The sequence below is a fragment of the Anomaloglossus baeobatrachus genome, chromosome 3 (genome assembly GCF_048569485.1).
Source record: "Anomaloglossus baeobatrachus isolate aAnoBae1 chromosome 3, aAnoBae1.hap1, whole genome shotgun sequence".
Lineage (NCBI taxonomy): Eukaryota > Metazoa > Chordata > Amphibia > Anura > Aromobatidae > Anomaloglossus > Anomaloglossus baeobatrachus.
The window spans coordinates 7,337,308-7,361,905 of NC_134355.1; the positions used below are offsets into that span (position 1 = coordinate 7,337,308).

The 24,598-nt window shown below is 51.1% G+C and overlaps 1 pseudogene; it reads right to left on the bottom strand.

Moving 5' to 3' along the window:
- The window catches only part of LOC142295838 (ferroportin-like), a 117,000-nt pseudogene that overhangs the window by 21,257 nt on the left and 71,145 nt on the right, over positions 1-24,598 (bottom strand).

A 24,598-nucleotide genomic window follows, 5' to 3' on the forward strand; every position in this document is an offset into this window, starting at 1 on the left:
GGTGGTGACGTCAGATCACGGAGCCGGTAGTTGTGCCCTGTGAGCGCACATGCAGGGGCGGGAGCGCACAGGAGCCCCCCGCTGGGTTTACATATCCCGGCGGTGGCAGCGCTCCCCTCTTACTTCAGCCCACCATCACACAGCCCCCCTCTGGTAACAAGGAGCCCGGGATTGCAGCTGCTCCGCACCATACTGGACTGTGTCCACCCCTAATTACCCCCTAAACCATACCCTAACTTAACCCCTTGTTGCCCTTGTATGTATATATATATATGTCACACCGAAGACCCATGATATTTATAGTCCCAGGAGGCCGTCAGGAGCTGACCAGGAGCCGGCCGTGGTGCAGTGATGAAAGTTCAGCTCTGTACCGGAAAATCCCCATCAGGACCAGTCCACAAACGACAACCGAGAGGTTCTGCACCAGTAAGGAGGTCCGAGCGACTGGCAGATAAAAGAGAGGAAAGAGTGACGTTACACGAGGGCTCAGTGCAGGGGATCCTTCCCTCTACACGATCATCTGCAAGAACAGTCTAGAATATTTCGGGACGGAGCGGAGAATATTCCCCGGCCTCCCCCTCCCCTCCGACTACACGGACATTCATCGGTCCTCGCAGATCTTGTCCTTTTTAAGTAACTGACAATTTTAATGGAAGCAAATGGAGGGTCCGGGCTCTGTCCACATTAATGACCACGGGGGAGCGGATATTAACTCCTTCCCTGCCCTACACCTCGCGGGATGTTGGTATTAACCCTATATGTGTTTATTAGTAACATGGGAAAGGAGAGATTCAAAAGAAAAGAAAAAGAACGAAGGGAGAGCGGGATAGAGATATGAAGCTATGAGAGACACAAAGACATAGGAAACTGATTCATGAGGAGGTCTCATCGATTTCTATGGGAAAGAGTGGTGGGCGTGACCTGTGCAGAGGTCTTTATGCAGAGAGGGAGGAATAGTAATGTCTGCCCATGAATTGGCTTCTATGACACATAATTGTGGTCATATTCTGTGATCTAGGCAGAGGTTGCTGAATTCTCTAGAGGGTTGTGAGCTGTGCAGAGGTTATAGTGCAGAGAGGGGAGGAGGTGAGCTGTAGTTATCACCTATTGCCTCCAATGGGATGAGCGAGTGCAGTGAGCGCGCTCTGTGATCGATCCAGATGTCATAATGCAGGGAGAGAAGAAGTGAGCAGTGACCATCACCTACTGTATTCTGTTAGAGAGGGTTGTGAGCTGTGCAGAGGTCATAGTGCAGAGAGGGGGAGGAGGTGCGCTGTAGTTATCACCTATTGCCTCCTATGGAATGAGCGAGTGCACTAAGCGCTCTCCGTGATCCATCCATAGGTCATAGTGCAGGGATGGAAGAAGTGAGCAGTGACCATAACCTACTGTATTCTATTTGAGAGGGTTGTGAGCTGTGCAGAGGTCATAATGCAGAGAGGGGGAGGTGGTGAGCTATAACTATCGCCTAATGCCTCCTATGGGAAAATCAAGTGCAGTGAGCGCTCTGTGATCCATCCATACGTCATAGTGAAGAGAGGAGGAGAAGGTGAGCTGTGATACCATCTATTTGGAATGTGGATCCTGTGTTATTACCTTTTATTAATTCTATCTGTGATGATAATGAGACGTGATCTCTACAATACAGAAACTATCAGACTATTATGGGGCTCATGAAAAGCTTTTTTGTCCACAAAATAATGGAAACCTTCCAGATGGATAAACTGGGAAGAGCCGAGAATATAAAGAGGTTCCCGGGAGTTAGTGACGCTCAGAGACGTATTCAAGATAAAACAATGAACTTCATTACATATAATACAGACAGGAGAGAAGAATCAGCAAAACTGCGCAATAGACGGGCGATAGAGGATAGAGAGGAGGATAGGGAGATAATGTGGCCTATCCGGTGGTCACAGGGGGCCGTGCAACCTGCCCTTCTGCATGGTACCGCTCCTCCTTGGTTACGGGTCCTGTCCCTTTGGTGTTGCTAAGAACAGATGTACACAGATCCCGAGGAACACTCTGCACCGCACCCACCAGACACCCATTGGGCAGCCTGAGGGGAATAGGGCCGCCCAGATGGAGGATGGAAGAGGGAGGGCAGAAGTGTCAGGAGTTGGAGAGTCACGCTGCGGAGCTGGGCTCCTGTACCCATCCCAGGTGCTAGACGTTGGCCTGGCCTGGAAGGAGCTGGAACCCCGGTCACAGGGGGTAGTGACAGGGGGCACGGTACTGCCACGGAGGGCAGACCGGCGGCCTTGTGCTACAACTGGGCAGGGGCCAGGGCACGACGGGGTACGCGGACCTTAGGCTGGGAAGTAGCTTTATGAAGCCCAGTGATTCACCCGATGAGGACGGAGTCTTCATGAACCGCTCTCCACCTGCTCCAAAATCGGGGAACTAGCACAACGAGGGGGATAGGACTTCCCAACATCGTCCAGAAAATTCCACGCGTGAACCCCGAGAGCAAGCTCACCCTGCTAGCCACGCAGATGAGCGGGACCCGAGTAGTTTCAGGCGAAAGGGATCCACAAAGAGTAAACACAGTGCCAAGCGACAAGGCTTCAGACCAACCAGCAACGCCAAAAGGGCACGGACCCAACGTGTTCCAACAACGGCTACAGGGCATTCAGGACTTTTGTTTACCCTTTGTCGGTGTCAGTATCTCTGGACTGTGTTAGTACATTGTGCCCCACTACTCCCGACGGGTCCCCATCCTTCCACTACCGAGCCCCGGGACACCTTCCCCTGCCCATGGAGGGGTTAACATCACAAGCTGCCATCCCATCGCTCCCGGGCGCTCCACCAAATGCAGCAGCGGTGGTATCCCACTTTTACGCCGTGGGTGGCGTCACGAACATTACTCAATTTTTTGTTGCACCACCTCTGGCTTTTATAGCAGCTTGCAGTCTCTGAGGCTTGGACTTAATGAGTTACAAACAGTACTCTTCATGAATCTGGCTCCAACTTTCTCTGATATCTTCTATTGTTTAGGTTCCTATTACCCATTTCCTTTAGGCGGTTTCTTACAGTTCGATCACAGACATTGACTCCACTTTCCTTCCATTCGTTCCTCATTTGTTTTTTATGTGCATTATCTATTTTGGAGACATATTGCTTTAAGTTTCCTGTCTTGATGCTTTGATGTCTTCCTTGGTCTACCAGTATGTTTGCCTTTAACAGCCTTCCCATGTTGTTTGTATTTGGTCCAGATTTTAGCCACAGCTGACTGTGAACAACTAACATCTTTTGCAACATTGTGTGATGATTTACCCTCTTTTCAGAGTTTGATAATCCTCTCCTTTGTTTCAATTGACATCTCTTGTATTGGAGCCATGATTCATGTCAGTCCACTTGGTGCAGCAGCTCTCCAAGGTGTGACCACTCCTTTTTAGATGCAGACTAACGAGCAGATCTGATTTGATGCAGGGGTTAGTTTTGTGAATGAAAATCTACAGGGTGATTCCATAATTTTTTCCTCATAATTGAGTGATTCCATAATTTTTCCCCGTTTGGTCTTGAATAGTCACCGTTACTGGCTGCACATTAAGTTTTCATGATTTTTTTTTAGTGTTTCTTAAAGCCACAAAGTTGCTTTAGTTTGGTGCCGTCTGTGATCTGCTTTTTTTGTAAATAAAAGTAAACAACTGAATGAACATCCTCACAGCCCGGGGAGGGCAGAATTTTTGCCAGGGGTGGATAAACTATAGCTGTTACATTGTATCTAGAATGAAGATTATTGCACCTGCCAGGTATATAGAAGAAAAGTAATTTCTGAGGAAACATCCCCTTTAATGGAAACATTACCTTTTAGTCGTGGGTTCTTATCAACCCAGTTGCCAATGACAGCTCCAAGGTGCAGAACTGAGCCGGAAACCACAAGCCCATAGACCGCAGTCAGCAGCAAACTGTTCCCATACAGTTCTACCAGGAACAGGGAGACGGCAAAGTGCCACATGCGATCCCCCTGTAACAAGTACAAAAAAAGAACAATTCATAAAGTATGGTAAAGGGGTAGAGGGTAGTACAGTACATATAGTACAGGTAGAGGGCAGTACAGTACATATAGTACAGGTTGAGGGCAGTACAGTACATGTAGTACAGGTAGAGGGCAGTACAGTACATGTAGTACAGGTAGAGGGCAGTACAGTACATGTAGTACAGGTAGAGGGCAATACAGTACATGTAGTACAGGTAGAGGGCAGTACAGTACATGTAGTACAGGTAGAGGGCAGTACAGTACATGTAGTACAGGTAGAGAGCAGTACAGTACATGTAGTACAGGTAGAGGGCAGTACAGTACATGTAGTACAGGTAGAGGGCAGTACAGTACATGTAGTACAGGTAGAGGGCAGTACAGTACATGTAGTACAGGTAGAGAGCAGTACAGTACATGTAGTACACGTAGAGGGCAGTACAGAACATGTAGTACAGGTAGAGGGCAGTACAGTACATGTAGTACAGGTAGAGAGCAGTACAGTACATGTAGTACAGGTAGAGGGCAGTACAGTACATGTAGTACACGTAGAGGGCAGTACAGAACATGTAGTACAGGTAGAGGGCAGTACAGTACATGTAGTACAGGTAGAGGGCAGTACAGTACATGTAGTACAGGTAGAGAGCAGTACAGTACATGTAGTACAGGTAGAGGGCAGTACAGTACATGTAGTACAGGTAGAGGGCAGTACAGTACATGTAGTGCAGGTAGAGGGCAGTACAGTACATGTAGTACAGGTAGAGAGCAGTACAGTACATGTAGTACACGTAGAGGGCAGTACAGAACATGTAGTACAGGTAGAGGGCAGTACAGTACATGTAGTACAGGTAGAGGGCAGTACAGTACATGTAGTACACGTAGAGGGCAGTACAGAACATGTAGTACAGGTAGAGGGCAGTACAGTACATGTAGTACAGGTAGAGGGCAGTACAGTACATGTAGTGCAGGTAGAGGGCAGTACAGCACATGTAGTACAGGTAGAGGGCAGTACAGTACATGTAGTACAGGTAGAGAGCAGTATAGTACATGTAGTACAGGTAGAGGGCAGTACAGTACATGTAGTACAGGTAGAGGGCAGTACAGTATATGTAGTACAGGTAGAGGGCAGTACATTACATGTAGTACAGGTAGAGGGCAGTACAGTACATGTAGTACACGTAGAGGGCAGTACAGAACATGTAGTACAGGTAGAGGGCAGTACAGTACATGTAGTACAGGTAGAGAGCAGTACAGTACATGTAGTACAGGTAGAGAGCAGTACAGTACATGTAGTACAGGTAGAGGGCAGTACAGTACATGTAGTACAGGTAGAGGGCAGTACATTACATGTAGTACAGGTAGAGGGCAGTACAGTACATGTAGTACAGGTAGAGAGCAGTACAGTACATGTAGTACAGGTAGAGGGCAGTACATTACATGTAGTACAGGTAGAGAGCAGTACAGTACATGTAGTACAGGTAGAGAGCAGTACAGTACATGTAGTACAGGTAGAGAGCAGTACAGTACATGTAGTACAGGTAGAGGGCAGTACATTACATGTAGTACAGGTAGAGAGCAGTACAGTACATGTAGTACAGGTAGAGAGCAGTACAGTACATGTAGTACAGGTAGAGAGCAGTACAGTACATGTAGTACAGGTAGAGGGCAGTACAGTACATGTAGTACAGGTAGAGGGCAGTACATTACATGTAGTACAGGTAGAGGGCAGTACAGTACATGTAGTACAGGTAGAGGGCAGTACAGTACATGTAGTACAGGTAGAGAGCAGTACAGTACATGTAGTACAGGTAGAGAGCAGTACAGTACATGTAGTACAGGTAGAGGGCAGTACAGTACATGTAGTACAGGTAGAGGGCAGTACAGTACATGTAGTACAGGTAGAGGGCAGTACAGTACATGTAGTACAGGTAGAGGGCAGTACAGTACATGTAGTACAGGTAGAGAGCAGTACAGTACATGTAGTACAGGTAGAGAGCAGTACAGTACATGTAGTACAGGTAGAGAGCAGTACAGTACATGTAGTACAGGTAGAGGGCAGTACAGTACATGTAGTACAGGTAGAGGGCAGTACAGTACATGTAGTACACGTAGAGGGCAGTACAGAACATGTAGTACAGGTAGAGGGCAGTACAGTACATGTAGTACAGGTAGAGGGCAGTACAGTACATGTAGTACAGGTAGAGGGCAGTACAGCACATGTAGCACAGGTAGAGGGCAGTACAGCACATGTAGCACAGGTAGAGGGCAGTACAGTACATGTAGTGCAGGTAGAGGGCAGTACAGTACATGTAGTACAGGTAGAGAGCAGTACAGTACATGTAGTGCAGGTAGAGGGCAGTACAGCACATGTAGCACAGGTAGAGGGCAGGACAGTACATGTAGTACAGGTAGAGAGCAGTACAGTACATGTAGTGCAGGTAGAGGGCAGTACAGCACATGTAGCACAGGTAGAGGGCAGTACAGCACATGTAGCACAGGTAGAGGGCAGTGCAGTACATGTAGTACAGGTAGAGGGCAGTACAGCACATGTAGTGCAGGTAGAGGGCAGTACAGTACATGTAGCACAGGTAGAGAGCAGTACAGTACATGTAGTGCAGGTAGAGGGCAGTACAGCACATGTAGCACAGGTAGAGGGCAGTACAGTACATGTAGTACAGGTAGAGGGCAGTACAGCACATGTAGTGCAGGTAGAGGGCAGTACAGTACATGTAGCGCAGGTAGAGAGCAGTACAGTACATGTAGTGCAGGTAGAGGGCAGTACAGCACATGTAGCACAGGTAGAGGGCAGTACAGCACATGTAGTACAGGTAGAGGGCAGTGCAGTACATGTAGTACAGGTAGAGGGCAGTACAGTACATGTAGTACAGGTAGAGGGCAGTACAGCACATGTAGTACAGGTAGAGGGCAATACAGTACATGTAGTACAGGTAGAGGGTAGTACAGTACATGTAGTGCAGGTAGAGGGCAGTACAGCACATGTAGTACAGGTTGAGGGCAGTACAGTACATGGAGTACAGTTAGAGGGCAGGACAGTACATGTAGTGCAGGTAGAGGGCAGTACAGCACATGTAGTGCAGGTAGAGGGCAGTACAGTACATGTAGCACAGGTAGAGAGCAGTACAGTACATGTAGTGCAGGTAGAGGGCAGTACAGCACATGTAGCACAGGTAGAGGGCAGTACAGTACATGTAGTACAGGTAGAGAGCAGTACAGCACATGTAGTACAGGTAGAGAGCAGTACAGTACATGTAGTACAGGTAGAGGGCAGTACAGTACATGTAGTGCAGGTAGAGGGCAGTACAGCACATGTAGCACAGGTAGAGGGCAGGACAGTATATGTAGTACAGGTAGAGAGCAGTACAGTACATGTAGTGCAGGTAGAGAGCAGTACAGCACATGTAGCACAGGTAGAGAGCAGTACAGTACATGTAGTGCAGGTAGAGGGCAGTACAGCACATGTAGCACAGGTAGAGGGCAGTACAGTACATGTAGTGCAGGTAGAGGGCAGTACAGCACATGTAGCACAGGTAGAGGGCAGTACAGTACATGTAGTGCAGGTAGAGGGCAGGACAGTCTGCATTTGGGCTACCTGGACCCTGGTTTTACCCTTATCGTGCAGTCGCATGGTCTGTGCGGCGGCTGCTCCTGACGACCCTTTTCTGAGAACACATCCTTGAACTCAGACAACGATTCAGGATTATTGGGGGTAACAGCCGAGACCCAGGACCCCAGACAGCGCCTTACAGGACAGGCTCCACTGCACGATATCCTGAGTCCACTACAGGGTTGTGTAGGGAGAACCAGGAGAAACCCAGTACGACTGGTGCCGGTAGGTTCCTGAGCACTGACAGGTGCCGCTCAGTGTGGAGGACTCCAATGCGGAGCTTCACATCGTGGACGTACTCTTTGAAGACCCCTGAGACAGGGGAGACGAGTCAATGACCACAATGAGTATAGGATGGGGTAACTCGTCCTCCCTTAACCCAGAAGAGCGGGCAAAGTGCTCATCAGTGATGCTTTCCCCCTCCTCAGTATCCAAACATACTGTTGTGGCGCCCCTGAGGCTTCCGTCGCCACAGAGATATTGCACCTCAGCCAGAGGTGTGATGTCCCATCCCGGGTAAGAATGAGGGCATATGCCGGTCACAGACCAAAGCTTGCACACACCAATTTGTAGGCATACACTGGGTCAGGGATAGCGGCAGCCACCCCCATAGATGTACTCATGGGGCCATAAGTCCCATTTCTGGTCCCAATAGTGTGGGTGGGGCCTAGTCAGTGGGTGTGTGTGGGAGGAGTCAGAAAGTGTGAGTAGGCAAGGCAACCAGGAAGTCAGTCAGTCTGTCAGGCAGTGAGGGAGGAGTGAGGAGGTCGTTACCTCAGGAGAAAGTGACAGAAGGAAGTTCCTGGTGGAGATCCTGGGGTCTAGTTAGGTCCAGGTGACACCTAAAGAAAGGATCCCAGGGCCACAGAAGGGCACATTGGCTCGTGGCCTGTTCCACAGGAAGATCAAGTGGAGGTATCCGGCTGCATTCGGGGACGGTCCCCAGACAGAGGGAAGAAAGACAATTCCTCATAAAGTAACACCGAAGGCCGAGGGTGGTTGCAAGCGCCCGGGCCACAACCTGCCACAGATCCCCTGTGAAGAGGGCAAGTTACAACCCACCACAGATCCCCTGTGAAGAGGGCAAGTTACAACCCACCACAGATCCCCTGTGAAGAGGGCAAGTTACAACCCACCACAGATCCCCTGTGAAGAGGGCAAGTTACAACCCACCACAGATCCCCTGTGAAGAGGGCAAGTTACAACCCACCACAGATCCCCTGTGAAGAGGGCAAGTTACAACCCACCACAGATCCCCTGTGAAGAGGGCAAGTTACAACCCACCACAGATCCCCTGTGAAGAGGGCAAGTTACAACCCACCACAGATCCCCTGTGAAGAGGGCAAGTTACAACCCACCACAGATCCCCGGTGAAGAGGGCAAGTTACAACCCACCACAGATCCCCTGTGAAGAGGGCAAGTTACAACCCACCACAGATCCCCTGTGAAGAGGGCAAGTTACAACCCACCACAGATCCCCTGTGAAGAGGGCAAGTTACAACCCACCACAGATCCCCTGTGAAGAGGGCAAGTTACAACCCACCACAGATCCCCTGTGAAGAGGGCAAGTTACAACCCACCACAGATCCCCTGTGAAGAGGGAAAGTTACAACCCACCACAGATCCCCGGTGAAGAGGGCAAGTTACAACCCACCACAGATCCCCTGTGAAGAGGGCAAGTTACAACCCACCACAGATCCCCGGTGAAGAGGGCAAGTTACAACCCACCACAGATCCCCTGTGAAGAGGGCAAGTTACAACCCACCACAGATCCCCTGTGAAGAGGGCAAGTTACAACCCGCCACAGATCCCCTGTGAAGGGGGCAGGATACAGCTGCGGTTAGCCCCCTTTGTACAGGCCTGTGGTGGAGGCCAAGACCAGCACAACTACAACGGTCAAGGCTAAGAAGTCAGTCAGGAAAGAGACACAGGAGGGGTGCACCGGTATTGACCTCTGAACTACCCGGGATCAGCGGAGGCACTGGACAGTGGATCCCAGCATACTGTGGGCAAACGATTTACTGGCACCTGGACTCGGAAACAGTGAGTAAAAGACCTAAACTGCAAGCCCCGTGTCGTCTGCTTTATCCTGCACTGCGTCCACAAACACCATAGACTTTACCAAGCACCAAAGGTTGCCCCGGGGTACCCGCTCTACCTGTGGAGAGCAAGAAACACGTCAGCTGCTATAACATCAACCCCGGAGGTCCCTTCCAGCAGCTGCGGCTCCATAGCTGCAAATTACCACAGGTGGCGTCACAAATCTTTCATAAACTTTATTATAATCATTTCCCCCAATATCGCCACATTTAACTGACTCCACCAGGGACACGGAATCGGGCCCCGCCACCACTGACTACCCCGGACTAGTCCGGCCCGACACCGAGTCACCTAAGGCCCTGGGGTGGGCGAGTCACTGTACCTTGATGAGGATTTCCTGGCCTCCAATCTTTCAACTGACAGGTAACAAGCACTGGGTAGCCATCATGGAGGCGATGCGCAGGCCCACGCAGGAGTCCCCCAATCCGCCTGAGCCTAGCAGTTGTCTGACAGCCGGTCCTTCTTAGATACCTGGGGTCAGTCATTAATAAAGTGCCCCTTTTACCACAGAAAAAACATGTCCCACTAGATTTACGAGCAAGAGACTCCCCCTTCACCTGAGCCGTCCCCCCCGAGCTGCATGGACTCGTCCGGGTCTCCGGAGGTGTTACGGGAGATGCTGTCCCCTCCCAAATGGACATAGTCTCCTGACAGTGGAGCACCCCACGGGGCCTGAGGGGTTACTCGTTGCCGGGCCGATGAAGGGTCAGGGGGATTTCACGGGTGGCCTGCCTGGTTTCGTGACCACGAGCTGTCCACGGAGAGGGGAGATGTAGATGGATTGGATGATTTTGTGACGCCACCTGTGGTACGCGGCCAGGGATTAGCCGCCGCTGCTGTCGCTGTCCTCCGGGGCAGATGGTAATAGCAGCCAAGATGGTTTCTGCTCCCCACAGATGGAGCGGGCCCCGGGAAAGATGATGAGAGGGAGGAATGGCCGTCAGCTCCGAAGCGCAGGGCGGCAGCGAAGTGAAGTTACGGTCACCGCCATGTTGGGTGTAACGCCCTGGACTAGCCAGGTAGTCACATACATACCAACATACACACCCCCCACCCTAGACAGTTACAGCAGTCAGACAAAAACCCTTGTTGCCTCCCTCCAGGGTCTGATGTCCACACCAGGTGGGGCGGAGCCAGGCAGTTGGCCCCACCCACTGAGGAGTTCACAGGCCTGGAGGCGGGAAAAACAGTCAGATCAGTTCAGGAGGTGAAAGTGAGAGGAGTAAAACGTCTGCGTGTGCCTGGGTAGGAGCCCAGGCACTGACAGCAAGGTTGGCAGACGGTGGTGGCCGTCTGCAGGAGTTGGTGGAACTCTGCAAAGCCGTAAGGACCGGGGAGCGGAGTGAAGCTACGCACACACAGGCAGGGCCATCGGACCCCGACAAGGCTTGGAGCCGCCGTCAATAGTCAAATCCGAGTGTGACAGGAACCCCAGGGGTTTCTCAACAACCAAGTCCCGACAGAAGGCAACCGCTCACACCGTGAGGATATTCAGCCACCGCCACAGGCTAGAGATCCAAGGGCCAGTGCCTGCAGGCAAAACGGGCTCCTACGGCACCTATACGCCGGGGAGCGGACTACCGGTGGGCAACCACAGGAGTCAGAACATTTCTAAAAGGTGCAGGGAAAGACAGCCACCATCAGCCGTCCGGGCAGAGCACAACAACAACACTGCAGCCGGCTGCGGGACCCGTCCATCCGGACGTTTTGGTTTACCAGAGACTCTGTCAGTGATTGTCTGAGTGAGTACACCAGTGCCGTCCGGCACCGCGCCGCGCAGTCCCTGCACCCCAGCCATCCAGCCTCCCCGTTACACTACTGGGCCCCGGGATCACCAACCCCTCTACCCAAGGAGGGACAACATCCTGGCTGCTCCCTACCCTCTCTCCCGGGATCCCCGTTACCAGCAGCGGTGGTGCCATCATCACCACGTCCCGTGGGTGGCGTCACGAACAATCTCCCCAAACTAACCATCCCCTTTTCACTCACGGGTGAGGAGCGCTGCTCGAGTCCTCGGGTCCGGCCCACCGCTCGAGCCACCAAGCAGCAACAGCAGAAGCCCCGGACCCGAGCGTGGCGAGCGCGTCCCCTCCGCCCGCGACATGGGCTCCAGTTAATCCCGGTTAAGTCAGAGGTAGCCACCGGTATTTTGAAAGTTTTCTTTCTAAAGGGGGCTGTACACAGCGATATCGCTAGCGAGCGTACCCGCCCCCATCGTTTGTGCGTCACGGGCAAATCGCTGCCCGTGGCGCACAAAATCGTTAGGAGCCGTCACACATACCTCCCTAGCGACGTCGCTGTTGCTGGCGAACCGCTTCCTTTCCAAGGGGGCGGTTTGTGCGGCGTCACAAAGCGGCCGTCCAATAGAAGCGGAGATGAGCGGGACGTAACATCCCACCCACCTCCTTCCTTCCTCATTGCCGGCGGCCGCAGGGACGGTGTTGTTCCTTGTTCCCGAGATGTCAGATGTAGCGATGTGTGCTGCCTCAGGAACGACGAACAACCTGCGTCCTCCACAATCAACGATTTTTAGAAAATGAACGACGTGTCAACAATCAACGATAAGGTGTGTATTTTTTATCGTTAACGGCCATTCGTTGGTGTCACACGCAACGACGTCGCTAACAATGCCGGATGTGCGTCACGGAATCCGTGACCCCGGCGATATATCGTTAGATACGTTGTTGTGTGTAACGGGGCCTTAAGAGTTGTCCCTCCAGTAGTGAGGAACCCGGGCTGAGCGTCCCGCTTCAAGCCTCAGGCCCTGTGAAAGAAGAAAGAAGAGGAGACTGGTGTCGCCAGAACTGAAGTGCCGGCTTGACTAGCTATTGTGTAAAGGTTGCGCCTACTTCTACCCCAAGTGGTGCCTGCCCCCCAAGTGGTTGTACTAGTGACCGGGAAAGTCCCATGCTTCATGATGGCCACCCCCTGTCTACCCTAGTCCAGTCCCCAGTGGGAAAGCACCTAACTGTATGTAAAGTGTAAATGTGGAAACACCGGTGATTAACCCCCCTAGCCTGAGATGAATACTGCAGCTTAAATGAGCTACAGCACCCTGTGGCGACTGAAGCCTCAGGGACGCCACAACACCTCTGGCGGAACCAGCAATTTGTACAGATAACTAACGCCATCGCAGACTGCAGAGAAGGAGGGGTCTCATACATGACCAAGGCCTCAGAGAAGGAGGGGTCTCATACACGACCAAGGCCTCAGAGAAGGTGGGGTCTCATTTATGACCAAGGCCTCAGAGAAGGAGGGGTCTTATATATGACCAAGGCCTCAGAGGAGGGGTCTCATACATGACCAAGGCCTTAGAGAAGGAGGGGTCTCATACATGACCAAGGCCTCAGAGAAGGAGGGGTTTCATACACGACCAAGGTGTCAGAGGATGGGTCTCATACATAACCAAGGCATCAGAGAAGGAGGGGTCTCATACATGACCAAGGCCTCAGAGAAGGAGGGGTTTCATACACGACCAAGGCCTCAGAGAAGGAGGGGTTTCATACATGACCAAGGCCTCAGAGAAGGAGGGGTCTCATACATGACCAAGGCATCAGAGAAGGAGGGGTCTCATACATGACCAAGGCGTCAGAGAAAAACTGGTCTCATACGTGACCAAGGCGTCAGAGAAGGAGGGGTCTCATACATGACCAAGGCTTCAGAGAAGGAGGGGTCTCATATATGACCAAGGCCTCAGAGAAGGAGGGGTCTCATACACGACCAAGGCATCAGAGAAGGAGGAGTCTCATATATGACCACGGTCTCAGAGAAAGAGGGGTCTCATACATCACCAAGGTCTCAGAGAAGGAGGGGTCTCATACATGACCAAGGCGTCAGAGAAGGAGAGGTCTCATACATGACCAAGGCGTCAGAGAAGGAGTGGTCTCATACATCACCAAGGTCTCAGAGAAGGAGACGTCTCATACATGACCAAGTTCTCAGAGAAGGAGGGGTCTCATATATTACCAAGGTCTCCTTCACCTTCTCTAAAATGCCACGAATAACTGTTTCTTGAGCGCAGGGTTGTTTCACTGGATATCCACTGATGTCTTCCACCGGTCGATTTCCCCTATTATAGTGAACGGATCTTGGACTCAGCTAATGACACCTTATTGAGGTTGTCATTGATGAGGACGAGAGCAGAAAAAAACATCCACAGACGCGAATCCAAGGGAATCGGGAGGCAATGAAAAAGTCCATGACTGTGGATCACCGCTTAGCAGGAAATTTACGATTCCAACCCGCGTGGCCTCATTCCCAGAAGTGAAATAATGCAGTCAGAAGTGCCACTTACAGGTCTCCCGGAAGGAGACAAACCGACTGCGATCCCCATCAAACCGCTCTGAAAGAGGCAGTTTGGGCTCTGGAGCACTGGCCATCAATCCTGTCTGCACCATAGAGGGAGATTGACCTTGCAGCTGAACCGCCCCCTCAGCTCCACTACCTGGAGGGTTAATGTCTGCATTTGTTTAGCTAGGCAGGTGACAGAGTTCATGGGTGTAATAGGTTGGGCCGATTATAATGTCACGAAGTATGAAATGACTGTACAGGGGCTCCTAGACTGGCCCTCAGACTAGAGATCCCTGAGCTGTCCCTTATCTCAGAGGTTGGCTTGATGGTAGCGAGGTCTAAGCCCCCAGTGGGACCCTGACTCCTGTCCGAGCCCTGATCTTACTCCCCCTTTCCCTCACCCTCGGGGCAGACCAGAAATATGACTCGCCCACCCCAGGGCTATGGGACACCCGGTGCCGGGCCGGACTAGTCCGGGGGTAGTCAGTGGTGGCGGGGCCCGAATCCGTGACCCTGGCGGGAGTCAATTAATATGGCTTCAGTGTTGGGGGTGATTAAAGTTTATATTCGTGATGCCACCTGTGGTTTGCGGCTATTAAGCCGCCGCTACTGTATGGGGCCTCCGGGGTGATGGAACGGCAGCAATGGTGGTACTGCTCCCCAGAGGTGGAGCTGGACCCCGGGGCGACAGTTGGTGCTTGTAAGTGTCGATGTAGTTGCGGTGTAGTGCAGGGCCGACAGGGCGGTGAATGGACCGGACACAAACAACAGTCTCTTTACCTTCTCCTCTTTTACTGGATAAATGGTTAGTCCTGGGAGACCGTTACAGGTGGTTGAGGGCTCCGGCCGGCCTGGAAGTAACTGGGGTGCTCTTTTTGGCCAGATGAGTATGAGGCCTACTCCCTGTTCTTTCTTTGCTTTCATAGGACCCTGCACTCTGAGTTAACACAGGCCCTCTTGCTGCTGGGACCGGTGGTACGTCCCTCTTCCTGTGTGGTGGGCTGCGCAGGCCCTCTCTGGTGCTTCTCTGCTGGAGTCCACACCGGGCCCTTGGGATGCAGTTGTACCTTCAGATTGCTTCTGGGCCAGGGGGCTTGCAGCTCTCCTGCCCTCCGGATTCGGCTACCAGGGAAGGGTTTTACACCCTGGCAACCACAGACTCCGATGTCTAAGTCTCTTCTGTGCCTCTCTGCCAATCCTGCTTCACTGGGCCAAGCTATTCCAGCTCCAGGCTCCAGTCCACAGGACAGCACTACTCTGCGTCTTCACTCTCCAAACTTCCCTAACAGACTGAACACTAACTCCTCCCTCAGGTCAGGCTTGAGGAATGCTCCCTGGAACTCCAGGTTCAGAGCTCCCTCTGCTGGCCCAAGGGAGAAACTGCGTTGAATGTTGGTACTTACTGGCCAATGATTTCCCCAATTACCTCCAAGCTCAGTATTAACCCTTTTGAGGGGGCAACACTGTTGTGGCGACCAGATCCTGGGGCGCCACAAATACAGTAACAAAACCCCTCAAAAACAACATGGACAAGGGAGAACAAAAACTTGTGCGCACTGCACTCAAACACGAAGGAGAGACAGTATGTGTGCAGGGGAACAAAGAAAAGGGAAGGAAGTAAACGCACAACAGGGGAACTTCCACACAACTCAAAATAGCAAATGAGAGGTCACCAAGACCTGGATCACCACAAAGACAGTAGTCGCTGGAGCTAGGCTGAAGCTATAATTGGCGCTGTGTAGCAAGGTCCAGAATTTTATATAGGGAGGAGACGGCTGTGATTGGTAATTAGCAACCTGATCTCCTGCAGCGTCCCCAGGTCAGCCGGAATAAACTCCTGCAGGACTGAGGAACAGAGCACATGAAACAGCCGATGGCCGGCTCTGGCTGAACAAACAGCAGACATCAGGTTGCCTGTCAGGCTCTGCAGTGTAAAGAGTCTGATGCCGCCATGACACCTAATGAGTCTGGACCTGAACACCGCATGACAGGCAATTTCCCAACAAACGAGGAAAATGCTGCTCATTCATGAGATGATTTGTTTGTTATGTCCTCAGCAGCACATCGCCCGCTGCAGACTGCAGATGAGCTGCTGAGAACATCATACTATATGGGGATAGCCTGGTCTATAGCCGGGGAACAAGCACTGAGTCACCTCAATATTGTCGATCGCGCTCATGGTCTGAACTCAGCGCATGTATATGTGACCTATATGTCTGAGTGTGAGGGGGCCATATATTAGAAGTTAGGGCCACATGATAACATGTGACCTTTTCTCACCTTTCAAACTTCCAAATATCTCACTGTCACTGACTCATTCTCACCTGGACTTCTGCAACCCTCCTCTGATCGCTCTCCCTCTTACTAAACTCTCCCCCTCCAACCAGACCTGAGTGCGGCTGCCAGGATCATATTCCTCTCCAGCAGCTACACCCATGCCTCCCCCTGTGCCAGTCATTGCACTGGTTACAGAGCTGCAGAATACAATACACATGGATCTCTCACCCACAAAGCTTTAAATATGAGAAGGATTTAACCAATAAATCAAATCCATACGATGCAGAAGGAAAGGAGTCAACGAAGCTGGAAAATCCCGCACTGACAATAAAAAATCTGAACTTCTACTCACCCAGCTGGAAAGAGAGTGACCCAGGTACACGAGGAACCGAGCAGAAGTGAGATACGACCCTGGAAGAGAAGACTCTGCCGATAAAGGTCAGGAAATCACCAACAACAACAACAACAACTGACGAATCCCAGAAGAAATACAAAGGGAAAATACATAATAATAGAAAATAATCGGGGGAAAAACGGAACTACAAATATAGAATAAAAAATATAGAAACAATAATAAAGAATAAACCTCAACTAAATATATGTAATAGGAGAATAAGAATATTTATAATAACAACAGTATCAAAGCTAAACAAAACTTTATAATAGTAAAACAAGTATAAAATAATAATGAATAAACCTCAACTAGATAATTATAGTCAAGTAATCAATAAATAAAAAGAATAATAATCAATAAACCTAAACTGAAAATATAAAATGATAATAATAAGAAGAAGAAGAAGAAGAAGAGGAAGAAGAAGGATGATGATGATGATGATGATGAACCTGAGCTGAAAATATATTAAAGTATAAACAATATGTAAAATAATAATCATGAATAAACTAGAGCTGAAAATATGGCGAATACGAAGAAACGTGGCGGCCTCCTGTTGGTGTCAGTGCAATGTGTAGGCGCACATTCACACTGTGGCAATAACAGACACAATACAAACAATCAGCTGAAAATCTATAACAATAGTAAAATAAGGTCTAATAACAATGATAGTAACTACAGCTGCACTGAATCCCATTAACACCACTGCGGACACTGGTAATGAGCCGGAAGGGGCTCGCACTCGGATGCGGTTGCACTCGGATGCGGTTGCACTCGGATGCAGCTCGCACTCACTGCAGCTTCCCTAGAACTCGGACCGCACTCGGACACAGATCGCACTCGGATGCAGCTCGCACTCACTGCAGCTTCCCTCACAATTGGACCGCACTCGGATGCAGAATCGCACTCGGACATGGCTCACACTCAGATGTGGCTTGCACTCAGATGCAGTCACACTCACAGCAGCTTCCCTCGCACTCAGACCGCACTCTCACGCGGTCGCACTCAGACACAGATCGCACTCGGACGAGATCGCACACGAATGCGGCCCACACTCAGACGCAGTCGCACTCGGACATGGCTCGCACTCATACGCGGCATGCACTCGGACATGGATTTCACTCCGACGCCGCTCGCACTCAGACTCGGCTCACACTTGGATGCGGTACGCACTCGGACATGGATCGCACTCGGATGTGGTCGCACTCAGACATAGATCGCACTTGGACGAGATTGTACTCAGACATAGATCACACTAAGATGAGGCCCACACTCAGACGTGGTCGCACATGGACATGATCGCACTTTGAAGTGGCTCACACTCGAACGTGGCTCACACTCAGACGCGGTCGCACTCGGACGTGATCACACGCAGACACATCGCACTCAGACGGGATGCGGCACGCACTTGGACGTGATCGCATTCGGACGTGATCGTGCTCGGACACGGATCGGACGCGACTTGGACTCAGACGCAACTCGCACTTGACCACGATCAAATTCGGACACGGATCGCACTTGGGCGCGGATCACACTCAGAGGTGGCTCGCACTCGGACGTGGCTCGCACTCACCGCAGCTTCCCGCGCACTTTGTATCTTCTGGTTTCGTCATGATCATTTCTTTGATTCTGTTTTTGACACTAAATGAACCAATTTTTTTTCTTTCCGACAAAACTGATTGTAGTTAGAGATGAAAATTTCTCGGCCTTATAGAAATCCTGCGAGGACGGGAGCGGATAACCTGGACCCCATCGAGTTCCCGTCCTCCCCCCGGAGCCGGTTGTGGTCACCTGTGCAGCCCCATATGTGGGCTCAGTGGCGCAGAGAGCCGCGGCACACGGTGAGAGCTGTAACCAGAGGGCGCCGCGTTCACACCGCAGAGTACAAAGCTCTGATCCCTCAGGTCACCAGGGACGTGTGTAGAGATCTGCAGCCACCTGTGGTGTCATCACCGGGGGAAGATCAGTTATCACTGACGTGGCTCCATTCACGCGTCCAGGGTTTGCATCCCAGGGACACGGAGAATCCTGTTCTCAGGTGTCACCATAGTCACATCCTCATCAGCTATATCACAACCCAGACATAATGGCAGCAAGAAAGATTCAATAAACACCAAAGAGAAATGACAGCCTATGCCAATCGCCATCTAAAAACCAATTTATTCAAAAAAGATAAAAAGGCGCAAGACCAAATGTAAAGCTACAACAAGCACAAGGAAAAGACGAGAGCGGCACCTGGCGAGCTCAACCGTATGGCACAGAAACATATGCTGCAACGTATATCAGAAGAATAAAAACAGATATGAATATATATAATCAAGTGAATAAATTATTATCAAACTATGCTAATAAGCACCACCATATCAAGCCATAGATAAATAGTTATAAGTAGATAAAAGTAACAGACACAAGTGTGTCAAAAAATAGCAGCAAGTTATAAATACAACAACATAGGTGGCAAAGTGCCAGGTTCCTGAAAAAAGCATTGCTTGCGAAACGCGCGTCGAGTGCGGTGGTACCTGGCCCTCATGTGTGGCTCTCTGAACTGGTAATTAGATCTGCACTTTTGCCAGCCTCCCCAACGGGTCCCAGGGCAACCATCCCTGCCCACAGAGGGGTTAACAACTTGTTGCACAACATCTCCCCCGGGTGCCCCATAACTGCAGCGGCGGTGGTGTCCAATATCACCACACACCGTGGGTGGCGTCACGAACTCCGTACGGCTCAGCCCATACATATATGTCCTAAATCCACCATCCCATCATTACCCCTTTTCATTTGAAGTGACTGTGAGGCCCCCGGGTCCGGAGACCCTCGAGCCACCCACAGAAGAACCGGATCCGAGCAGCTCGGCTGCTGAGAGCGGGGTGGTACATGTGTATGGCAGCTGTGCTCTTGGTGGCTGGCACTTGGGATTTCAGTGGGTTGTGTGTTTTGGAGACCCCCTATCCCCCGCGTTGTGCTGTCGCCTCCATTCTCTGAGCTCTTGGGGAAAGTTCATAAAGAGATTATCCTCCACAGGTTAATTACCAAGGCGCTTGAAGCTCTTCCCTGATCTAGGGTCCTGTACCCCGCCGTGCTCGATACCGGTAAGGTGGCTGGGCTTTCTGGTGCCAACAGTCCTCCTAGACTCCGTCTGTTACACTCCTGTCCAGTGTTCCTGCTACTGATCCCTGACTCCTGTGGTCACGGACCACCATCTGCGACCCAACCTGTCGCCTCCCCGGGAGCTCCAACTCCCCTGCTCCTCACTCTCTGAGGGCTACTCCTGAACTGACTTCCTCCCTCCCACCTGTCTGCCTGACCCCTAGGTGGGCGGCCGTGCTCCAACTTGACCAACCCACTGGTGTGTCTGTCCAGCCCTGGTGTGAGGTGTGGTTGGGATTTGTAGTGCGGATGTCAGTGACACTGTTGATGGGAACCTGGAGCCACGGGGGGTAGGCCCTGCACCCTGGGGGACAGGATGCAGTTGCCTGTAGCACCCTGATGTATTCAGGGGCGCTACACTGTGACTGGAGACTCCTTGGAGCAGTTGTGTGTTACAGGATCTGCGAGGAGACGTGTGAGAATCTTCATCCTCCTGCTGGAGATACACAGAGACGATTCCCCTCCCGGAGGCTCCAGTTTTGTCCTTGGTTGTTGGGGTAGAAGGATCCTCGGAGGAAGAGGCAGATCCCGCTGGCTCCTCCTGTCTGTCTGGGGCTTTCTTCGGCTGCTTTCACACATCAGTTTTTTTGCATCAGGCACAATCTGGAGAAAGAACTGGAGTGACGGACCTGTCTCATCAGTTTTTTCCCATCCGTTTTTCGACGGATCCATTGTGATACTGAGCATGCTCAGTTTAAAAAACACAATCTGTCGCTGTATTGCGTTTTTTGCCGTATTACGACGGATCCGGGGCCCAAAAGCTACCATCATACAACACGCCGGATGGCGCCCGGTTTGTTTTTTCACCAAAAAACTTTACTTTTTCCCATTTTTTTTTCTTCAGGCACAAACCGGATTATGCCTGATGTGATGGATCCGTCGCAGATTGTGACAAAACTGATGTGACGGATCAGGCAAAAACCCCGGATCAGTCTCATTTTCCCCTTCCAGCGAGAGTTTATTTTTTTTTTCTTTCCAGAAGTGAATTTTCACATGTTCCGGGCATGCCCAGAAACAGAGAATGAATGTGTCGCCTGATTCTGGTTTTTTTACGGATAGGGAAGGCTGCAGCACCCATAGGCTACTATTGTAAAAAAAAAAAACGGACAGCGCCGGACCCATCGCAATCCATATTTTTTGCCACACACAAAAAATGTTGCATGCTGCGTTGCTTCCGACGGCTGCACAGACACATGTCGCCGAATCAAAATGCAAGGCCATGCGGCACAATCCGGCTCAAAAACAACTCTATGCGGGAAAAACGAATGCGGCGTCGGTTATGTTTGGTTTTTTTTTTTAAAACACGCCGGATTCCGTATGATGGCAAAAAGTGATGTGTGAAAGCAGCCGATGCTGCTGCTTCTCCGCTGAAGCTTTTGTACAGGGTCTTCACCGTTTTCCCATAAGGAGGCGGAGCTATGCAAATTTCCCGCTCTGCTCTTGGAGGCCTTTGTTGTGTATAATTTAGTATCCGCATCACATTGATTGTGTGAGTAGTTACATGTGCTGGGATTATGCTGAGTTACACGCAGTCTTTGGAACGTTCCGGGTGCAGGCAGTAAGGCTACTTTCACACATCCGGTTTGAGCTCTGCGGCTCAATTCAGCTGTGAAACCTATGCAACGGATGCGGCAAAAACACCGCATCCTTTGCATAAGTTTTTACATGCGGCCCGTCCGTTTTTTTCCGGTTGCGGCACGCTACTGAGCATGCGCAGTGGAGTAAACCGCATGCGGCGGCCGGATGCGGTTTTTTTTGCATCGCGCTGCATCCGGCGTCCATAGGCATGCATTGAAAAATGCACCACAGCAGTCGGATGCGGCGCGATGCGTTTTTTTTTGCCGGAGCAAAAAACGTTGCAGGCAACGTTCCATCCGGCCGCGGCATCGGCTAAATCTACCGCATGCGGCAAAAAACGAACGCAAGCCCATGCGGCACAATATGGCACTAATGTAAGTCAATGCAAAAAAACCCGCAACCGGCGGCAAAAAAAACGGTTGCGGTTTTTCTGCAGAGCGCCGTATTGTGCCGCAGAGCAAAAAACGGATGTGTGAAAGTAACCTAACACGCAGTCTTGTTAGAGAATACATTTATTATATTTTCCTATTATCAGTCTTGTGAGTCTGTGCGGGTCTGGGACACAGCAGAGAGATTGGGGAAAGCGTGAATAGCGGCTGTAGACAGAGAGGGGCGACCGCATCAGACGCCATTGATGTCACCATTAATCTGTGATCTCCTGCAGGATCAGACGAGTCATCACTGAGAAGATTAAGGGTTAATTGCTGGGAAATTTCACCATGGAGGATCCTTGGTGCAGGAGGATCTTCATTGTGAGACGCTTCCATCCACCTCCCTGAGATTCAATGTAACAATCTCCCTCCCCTGAGGCTCCAGGGCTTGTGCTTCTGATTGTGGAGGTGGGAGGAGCCTTGGAGGAAGGAGGTGTGGTTTCCAGAAGGGGTGGAGCTATGCAGATTCCCCTCTGGTGGTCTCTTGGTGGATTCCTGTCGTCTCCTCCTGACTTGATCTCTCCGGGATCATTATATCATTATCATTATTAGGATCTGCTGATTATTATACAGCTGTGATCTGTGATCTGGAGGGATCTTTCTATTCTGTGATGATTTCTCAGATGATGGATCTGTGCGGTGTCGTCTCCATGATATTGATGGTGATGGGGGAGGGGAGGTCGGGGAAACGCTCCATGTGACCCAGGTTTATAGCTCTTTTACTAGTTGTTTAACTGCTTTTTGGTAAATGCTGAAAAGCTCAAATATTTGTGAAGAATAGAAAAGTTCTTCCTTAGGTTCATATCATTGATCACAGATCTCATAGTGGATCTGTGCCGCTCCAGCAGTGGATTGAACCGCTCAGATTCGGGGGAAGTGTCCGTTTGTTGCTTCAAGGTCTCCGGACCCAGGGCCTTAGGGGCCACACTGTAAAGTAAAAGGGAGTATTTACAGGGGAGTTATAGTTTGTGACGCCCCCCGTGGTGTGCGGTAATTGGGAGTACCACCGCTGCTGCTGTTGGGAGTACCCGGGGTGATGGAGTGCGGCAGCTAGATGACGTTGCCCTCCACGGGTAGGGGTAGGCCCGGGGACTCTGGATGATGATACTGGGTGCTGTGACGGGGAGATCACTCAGGCACTCAGCAATGAAGCAGACGCTGACAGCAGGGTAAACCAAGTCTCTGGTGACGCTGCCTCTCTCGGGGAGCTCGTCCGGGCCCCGTCCCCTGCAGGGCTGCCTGGTGATCTGTGACCTGCCTCCTGGCACAACATTAAAATTCACCGTAGTGGCCTGGTAGTCTGGAACTTCCGGGCCCCGCTCCCCACTGTGGCTAAGTAAAGGAGTTTGCTCTCAGGAGCTCACGCTTGGGATTTTCTTGGGCTGCTTGTATGGAAAGTCCTATCCTCCTCGTTGCGCTAGTGCCCCGATTCTGGAGCTAGTGGGAACAGTCCATGAAGGCTCCGTTCTCCGCAGGTTAATTGCCGGGTTGCCTCAAGCTGCTCTCATACCTAGGGTCCGTGTACCCCGCCGTGCCTTCGGTCCCGGACCAGTGATAGGACCAGGCTGCTGACTGTTCTCTTTCACAGGTCCAGGCACCTAGCCTCAATCCCCTGCGACCGGGGGACCGACTCCTCTAGGTCCACACCACCGTCTGCTACTCTGGGGAGCTACAACTGCCAGCCTCCTCCATTTCGCTACTCCAGCACGCTACTCTTCACTCCTCACCTCCCCTTACTGACCCCTAGGTGGGCGACTCTATTCCACTCAAGCCGCCCACTGGTGGGTGTGGTGCAGGGTGTTCCTAGGATTTGATTTGCTGTTGGGGGCAGCACCGCAAGATGGGGACCCAGAACCAAGAGGGAGGCGGAATACTGCACTAAAGGGAAAGAGCGTGCAGTACCCTGTGACCACCTGATAGTCCAGGGGCGTCACAGAACCATCTGTGATCTATCGTTATACAATAACTGTGATGAGAAGAACAATCTCGTGAGGAGCTTTTATAGTTACACATTTTCCTGGAGCCAGAGATTTGCTGAACTCTACATAAGAGAAGAATGGCGAGTAACGCTTCATCCCGGGGTCTTCTCATCATCATCGCTGGGGTCTTATGGTAATGGCTGGAGACATCTCACGAGTCACACAACAGGTTCTGTAAGAAGATCCGACTGCACCGAGACGTCTCCAGATCTCCTCAGTATCTGAGCCTCTGTGACCGGGATCTTCTCACACCTAGTTATGGAGGCCGAGATGGATCCTTGGTGCAGGAGGATCCTCTTCATCGTGAGATGCTTCCATCCACCTCCTTGAGAATAAAGGAGACAATTTCCCTCCCCTGAGGCTCCGGGGCTTGTGGATAAGGAGCCTTGGAGGAAGTAGGTGACCTCTGGGATCTCCTGTTTGAGAAGACCCTGGTTACAGATGTGCTGTTCCTATTTGTTTTAGTTAAAACTGTTATTTAATGTTTTTCATGCTTGTCTCTGCTGTCATCTACTGGTCAGACCTTTTGGCTCCTCTGTTTCTTTTTGTCCAGCCCATGTGAGTGTCTGCTGCTCCTCTTACATCACTTCCTGGCATATTCAGTTCAGCCAGAGATTGTGAGAATAACACCCCTTATTAGAGCTTCTGGAAGCAAAGTCTTCTGACCTTAGTGGCTCCAGAAACAAGCATCACAAGAGAACCACAATGCCAGGTACTTGGTGTGGAGACACGGGGCTCAGTGGGTGCTCTCGTCCACTAAAACCCGCCGCCTTTAGAAAGACAGCGTGGCTCAGGGCTCATCCC